The sequence below is a fragment of the Theropithecus gelada genome, chromosome 20 (assembly GCF_003255815.1).
Source record: "Theropithecus gelada isolate Dixy chromosome 20, Tgel_1.0, whole genome shotgun sequence".
Lineage (NCBI taxonomy): Eukaryota > Metazoa > Chordata > Mammalia > Primates > Cercopithecidae > Theropithecus > Theropithecus gelada.
This window is the reverse complement of record NC_037688.1, coordinates 44,898,768-44,906,161: the sequence shown is the minus strand read 5'-3', so window position 1 is coordinate 44,906,161 and position 7,394 is coordinate 44,898,768. Positions and strand designations below refer to the sequence as shown.

At 52.5% G+C, this 7,394-nt stretch overlaps 1 long non-coding RNA gene across 1 annotated transcript; it reads left to right on the top strand.

Annotated features, from left to right (window-relative positions):
* Positions 1 to 5,610: 5,610 nt before the first annotated feature.
* LOC112614445 lies at positions 5,611 to 7,084 on the top strand. The gene is made up of 3 exons (XR_003117080.1): positions 5,611 to 5,847; positions 6,569 to 6,570; positions 6,842 to 7,084. It is a non-coding gene; the product is annotated as an uncharacterized LOC112614445 (long non-coding RNA).
* The last annotated feature ends 310 nt before the right edge of the window (positions 7,085 to 7,394 follow it).

Below are 7,394 nucleotides of genomic sequence, written 5' to 3'. Positions count from 1 at the left end.
CCTCTGCTAACTGGCACTGGAGAGACTGGCAGCTCAGGACGTCCGAAGAGGGCTGCTGGGGTCCTGCAAGCCAGACACCAAGCAGGTGCTGCATCCCTGCCGGCCAGGAGGTGGTGCTGTCCCCCGGTTTATGGCCCGAGGTGAAGGGGAGCAGAGACTCTCCCGCTTGTCCCGAAAATGCTACCTTAAGATCAAGGGAAAACAATAGATATTTGGGCCAGTTATCTAGAAGGAAAAGTCAAATCAATGAGCACAGGCCTCTATTCAGGTCCAGCATCTGGGCTTTTAGGACCCATCTTAGAGTGAGGAAGGGGTTTCTTTGAGCCCTGCTTGGGAATCCTGCAGGAAAGGCTGAGACCCAGGGCTACTTTTCTGAGGGATAGAGACGGCGGCTCTGGGCTGTGCACAGTCCCTGCCTCTTGCCCAGTGCTCCTGGAAAAGTGATGGGGCCCCCCGAGCCTCAGGTCCTCACCTGAGAAATAGAGATAAAAGTCTAGGCGCCATGGCATGGTCAAGGCATGTTCAGGCACCGTGGCATGGTCGAGGCGTGGCCAGGCGCCGTGGCATGGTTGAGGCGTGGCCGGGCGCCATGGCGTGGTTGAGGCGTGGTCAGGCACCGTGGTATGGTTGAGGCGTGGACGGGTGCCGTGGCGTGGTCGGGCACCGTGGTATGGTCAGGCGTTGTGGCATGGTCGAGGGCTATAACTGAGCCCGGGGAACATGCAGCATAGTCCCGGCCTGCTGCCTGGGATGCCCCCACTTCGACTGGGGTGTTTGTCCTGTTGCTATGGTCAGAGACTGTGGGGGCTCTGAGATACACTTGTCACTGAGAGGGGCTTTGTTGAAGAATGCAGCCCTCTTGATGTCTAGGGGAGTGGGCCCAACATTTATGGAACACCTGCCATGTTCAGGGGCCAAGCACGCAGATGAACACCCGACCCCGCCTCTGAGACTCACAGGGGTAAGCATGTCCTGCTCCCTTTGGAGTTTCTGCAGAACACGGGCAGAGTGTGGTCTCTTCTGTCCCAGGTGCATTGAAGGAAATGACTTTTGAGCTGGGTGTTGAAGGACAATTAGGATTTCTTAGGGGGAAGTCATGTGGGAAGGGCATTTGACAGAGGGAACAGCCTAGATGGAGGTGTGGAGGCGGGACAGCATCCTGCGTGGCTGAAGGGCTGCGGGGCAGCCTGGAGGAGGAGGACAGGCGGTGTGTGCTGGGTCCCTGCGAGTGTGGGCATCACCCTAGGCCCATTAGTGCAGGCTGGGATGTTCTTTAAGCCAGGGCAAAGAAATCCCTTACAACGAGGGACAAGCGCAGGCTGCACCAGTGTTTGCTCGCCTCTGAGAAAGGGCGGAGGCCACTGGCAAGGTTCCAAGTGGCTCTTCTCAGAGCCCAGAGATCTCAGCCTGAAAGTGCACAAAGGGAAAGAATTCTCGGATTCAGCAAATCTACTATTTATGTCTCTTCTCTTCCTGCTCCTTTTTTTTTGTTTTTGAGATGGGGTCTTGCTCTGTTGCCCAGGCTGGAATGCAATGGCATGATCTCAGCTCACTGCAACCTCTGCCTCCCAGGTTCAAGCAATTCTCCTGCCTCAGCCTCCCGAGTAGCTGGGATTACAGGTACCTGCCACGACGCCCAGCTAATTTTTATATTTTTAGTAGAGAAAGGGTTTCACCATGTTGGCCGGGCTGGTCTCAAACTCCTGACCTCAAACGATCTGCCTGCCTCGGCTTCCCAGAGTGCTGGGATTATAGGCGTGAGCCACCATGCCCGGCCTTCTGCTCCTTTATTTTTCATTTTCATTTTTATTTTTTTGTGGCGATGGAGTCTTGCTCTGTTACCCAGGCTGGAATGCAGTGGTGCAGTCACAGCTCGCTGCAGCCTCAACCTCCTGGCCTTAAGCGATCCTCTGGCCTCAGCCTCCCAAAGTGCTGGGATTATGGGCGTGAGCACCTGGCCGTTGCCTCATGGTTTCTCCCTCTGCTCTCAAGGCTTGGGTGTTTTTTCTTTTCCTCCGACACTCTGCAGCTTCACGCTTGGGCAGGCGACTTGCGGAGCTGTCTTTGCTCTGGGTTCCTGGGCCTGGGGCCTATAGGATACCTCTGTCCCTTGGACACCCCAGTCTTGTGCTCAGAGAACCACCCCTAGACTTCGGAGGCGGTCACGGGAGGTGGTCTTAGGCCCCAGGCCCCTTCTGACGCCTCCTCTGTGCTTTCTCCCACCCGCCTGTGCCCACCACCCAGGCAAGGTTAAGTTTGTAAAAGCCCCTTTTGAATCTCCCAGAGTTTTATCTGGAGGGCCGTCTAAATCACTTCGAAGGCTGTTGGCTGAACTCAGTAAATAAACACAGGGAGCCCTGGGGTCGCTGTGACTTATGGTCTCCTTGTCATTTCCCCCCAGAATGCGCGTCAGCGAACAGTGCCTGCCATTCTAAGGGGCTCTTTGACTCTGAACACACACAGTCCCCTCCTGGGCTGATTCCCTGCACGCTGGCATTTGGCTTTCTGTAGAGAGCCAGCGTCAGCCGTGGCCAGGGTTGATTCACTGTGGTGGGGACAGTGCCAGGGTTGTCTGGGCTCAGGACCCAGGGATGGTGTGGCTGCCCCGCTGTGTCCATGTCGGGGGCAGGAGGGATCCTACTGGTGGCAGCACCCTTGGATTTAAATGCTTCGAGGTGACACAGGGCAGGATGACTCCCCCCAGTCACGAAATCATCTCAGTGGAGTGCTTGGGGGAGGGGGCAGGGCCGAGCGTCCGCCTTGCCTCGCAGAACAACATTTTGGTTTTCACACTCACCACTGAAAAGTCATTAAATTGAAAGGAAACCTGTGCCCCATTCCCTCCACAGTCACGCCAGCGCCGTCCCCAGGCACCTCACAGTGTAGCTTTTGTTCGGGGGTCCAGAGTGTAAAATTGGAGTGGCAGATTGTCGGTGCACACATTTAGAATTTCCTGGCTTTCATCAGCTGCGCCACTCAGATGACAATATTTAATCCCAAATGTTTCCTTCCCTTCCCCTACCCCCCATTTCATAAGTCAGAGGGCTTTGCCCCCACATTTACAAAGTAGACTTCTCTTCCATTTCTTCAACCATAATGAAAAGTATATTTACGATTTTTTCCCCCATGTATTTGCGATTATACAAACTCTCCTGAACATTTTAAGGGGCCTTTCTTAGGAGAAGTTGACTTCCTGGTTTTGAGTTGAATGTAACTCTCCTTTGCTGGCTTCTGCGCTCCCACCATTCATTTCATAAGGACAAGGTCATGCATATTTGAATTCGACAGGTCGAATCGCATAGCAGCAATCTTGTGCCATTTCACTCCATTGGATGTGACTGGAGTGATATTGCTCATTGATTTGAGTCAGGCAGTTTTTCTGTTATTTAGGAAGTTTTTTCATTGCAGTCATTTTTATTAAAGAAGGGTTTGTTGTAGATGAGAGAATTAGCTGAAATTTAAAACTTGAAGTTTCTTTTTGTTGCGTGGTCACTTTGTAGAATCCCTTGTTTAGCAAAACAGCCCTTCTGAGGCAACCCCACAAAAAGATTTTAAACAGCACGTCGCATCTGGATCCTCTGATACACAGGCACATATGCATACAATCACAGTTTACATTTTGCAGTGTGCTGGAGAGTCTCCCAAGTAACATTTCATATCAAAGAAAGCATGTGAAAGCATGTCTCCGGGAAGCACTTCGGAGTGAGAAGCAGGTGTGACTCCTTGGTGTGTCAACTCGAGCAGGTTCCGATCCTCTGGTATCACTGGGTCCTGGGTTCTGACACTCGAGTGGGTTCTGATACCTGGCTCAGACTGTGATGGGCTGATGGTGAGTGAGGTTCACATGTCCTGTGGCCAGGCTTCCGTGCCCAATGGTCCAGTCAGACAGCCATCTGGGTGCTGCTGAGAAGGTGCTGGTGGACATGGTCAGCCTCTCCCATCAGCTGTCCTCAAGGGAAGCAGATTACCCTTGACAGTGTGGGTGGGCCTCATCCAATCAGAGGAAGGCCTTATGAGCAAACTCCGAGGTTTTTCTGGGATGGAGGAATTCTGCTTCAAGACCGCAGCATTAGCTCCTGCCTGGGTTTCCAGCCTGCCGGCCTGCCCTGTGAATTTCAGACTTGCCTGCCTCCACGGTAATTCCTAAACATCTCTCTCTCGCTCTCCACACACACGTGCACGCACATATTAAACCTCCTGTTAGTTCTGTTTCTCTGGAGAGCTGTGGCTGACACTAGCTGAGAGGAGCAAGGGCTTCAGGCTAGAGCTGTATAACAGTGTTCTCTGGCCACTGGGTGTCTGCAAACATCAGAAATGTGTTCTCCACGCCTCTCTAGGTCTCCTAGGGATTTTGGGTTGCTTTCCAATACACACATGTTCATGTGTGTGCATGTGTGTGGGCAGTGGTGTGTGCATGTTCATTCAGGACACACGCCACTGCAGGTGAGTTCCCTGGTGGACACACCCCCTTCAGTAGACACAGGCTATAACGCCCACAGTCACTGCCTTGGGCAGGGTCCTGGGAGAGGGCGTCTCAGGCAGTGAAATTCTGAGTGGGTCATGATGACCTCTTATGGACCAAGGCTAACTCAATGGCGGCAAGCCCCGAATATCTACTCAGAGCAGGTGGCATTGTATGTGGGCCAAATGCAGAAGATGTTGGGGGACCGTGCAGCCTCATCGTCAGGTCCCCACCCAGCTCCTCCCCTTGTGAACTTGTACCTGAGCCAGCTGACTGACCCTCTACCCACCGGGCTGCAGGTGTAAAAGGGGGGTGAAATTAGCAGTTGTCTCATCGGAGGGTGGGGAGCAGGAGGTGGGGATGCGTTATGCAGGTGAAGCCCTCAGAAAGATCCCCCACTTTGGGGCACCACATAGGACGAGTGCTTTCATTCTTAGGAGGACAAGCTCCTGCTTGGGGGTCAGGTGGAGTTGGGCTCATGCTCCAGGCTGGCCCCTCACATGCTCTGTGGCTTTAGGGAAGCTCCTAAACCTCTCTGAGGCTCATCTGTAGGAAGGAAGTTAAGATACCGAGATGTCTTATAGGCTTGCTGAGATGATTATGTTCAAAGAGAAGGAGGACAGTCTGTGGTGAGATGCCAGGCCTGGAGGAAGCTGTCATTGGCAGCCTGCTGTGCAGGGCACTGCTGTGTGTGCACACCTTGTTAGGGCCCAGCCAGGGCCAGGACAGTGAGGCACCTAAGTGTAAAACTGGAGGTGACGCATGTTCTCAGGTGCCAACCCTGCATTGCATGACTTTGAGAGTGAGCACCTCCTTAAATTTTGCAGCAGTGGGCACCTCTCTTGCTTCACCCTAGTCCTGGACCTGCACATTACCCCATGGAAATGCCAAAACAGTTTTGCAAGGCCAGGGGATTGGCCCCTTGCACAGATTAGGACAGAAGCTCAAAGAAATGGGAAAACAGACCCAAACCCTCTGCCCCCCGACCTCCCGGGCTACTGAGATCTTGGAAGGTGGTGACCGCACCTTATTCATCTCATGTAATCGCATACAGCACCTGGCATGTAATGGGTGTCAAATAGATGCTTACATGTATTCAGTGAATGGAAGGGAAGAGGGTGGACTCAGACTCTGATATGACTTCATAGGAACCTGGCCATCCACTCCACCCACCTGCCTTAGCAAAGTGCCCTTGGTGAGGCTGAGGGACTGGGCAGCCAGGACTCCCAAGGGGACCTTGTCAGAGGGGGAAACCACCTCCGACTGAGTGGCGAGTGCTGCTCTAGGACTGCCCTAAAACTGGATTTGAACAAAAGACCACATGCCATATGACTCTGTTGGAATGAAATGTCCAGAACAGGCAAAGCCACAGAGAGGGGAAGCAGGTGAGTGGTTTCAGGGGCTGGGAGAGTGGGGCCAGGAAGTGGCTGCTCAGGGAGTGGACGTCCTTTTGGGGTGATAAAAATGTTCTACAACTAGAGGGTGGCAATGGTGGCGTGGCTTTGTAAATGGGCTAAATGCCACGCACTTCTACATTTTGAAAATAGTTAAAATGATAGATTTTTTTTGAGACAGGGTCTTACTGTGTCTGGCAGGCTGGAGTGTAGTGGTGTGATCATGGCTCACTGCAGCCTCAACCTCCCTGGGCTTAGGTGATCCTCCTGCCTCAGCCTCCCAAGTAGCTGGGACAACAAGTGTGCGCCACTACATCCCTGCTATTTTTTTTTTTTTTTTTGGTAGAGGTGGGGTTTCCCTGTGTTGCCCAGGTTGGTTTTTTTTTTTTGAGACAGAGTTTTGCTCTTGTAGCTCAGGCTGGAGTGCAATAGCGTGATCTCAGCTCACTGCAACCTCGTCCTCCCAGATTCAAGCAATTCTCCTGTCTCAGCCTCTTAAGTAGCTGGGATTACAAGCATGCATCACCACACCCAGCTAATCTTTTGTAATTTTTTTTTTTTTTCTTTTTGTAGAGACGGGTTTCACCTTGTTGGCCAGGCTGGTCTCAAACTCCTGACCTCAAGTGATCTGCTTGCCTCTGCCCTCCTTGGCCTCTCAAACTGCTGGGATTATAGGCATGAGCCAGGCTAGTCTTGAACTCCTGGGCCCAAGCAGTCCACCTACCTTGGCCTCCCAAAGTGCTGATATTACAGATGTGAACCACCATGTCCAGCCTAAATTTTACATTATATATATTTTACCACAATAAAAACCCTGGAATCAACAGAACACTTTGGGTGTAAGTGACAGAAACAAGATTGAGGCGAGGCAGTGAGTGGTTCCTAGAATGGAAGCTGAGGCTGAGCAACCAGATTGCAGGAAGGGTCTCAAAACTGCCAGACTCCGTGGCATCTCCACTCCTGCCTCGTTTTCCTCCATGACCAGTGTCCTCAGGCCACCAACACCTCTGGAGCTGAGGCTGGCAGAACGTGGTGGGGGCTCCTTCAAGAGCATGGCAGCTTCTAATGGACCCGCATGATTAGTTTCGGAGAAGCAGTTGCTGGAAGACAGCCGTGTGTGTCTGGGCTGGGGAGACCCAACATTTCAGAGCCACCAACCCTGCATCATTGACTGACAGGTGGCTGGATACTGTGTCACCACTGTTTTCTGGGAATAAACATTTCTCAGTGACATCTCAGCTTTCCATGGGAAGTCTCCGTCTGTGTCTTGTTCTGGCTCATTTAGAGCAACTATCATTTATCAAATATCCTCCCCTCCAAAGCCTCCTGGATGCCTCCAAAGGCTTGGGCCAGATGGCAGAATTCACCAAAGATACAAAAGCCCCAACATGGGGATGCACTTGGAGAGGGATGAGAAGGTTCGTGTGGGGAAGGGGTCATGAGTGGGAGAGTTGGGATGGGAGAAGGAGAAGATGCTTCTAAGGTTCAATCTGAGATGCAGCTGGGGGTTTTCCAGCTCACGGAGTGTTTGTGCCGAG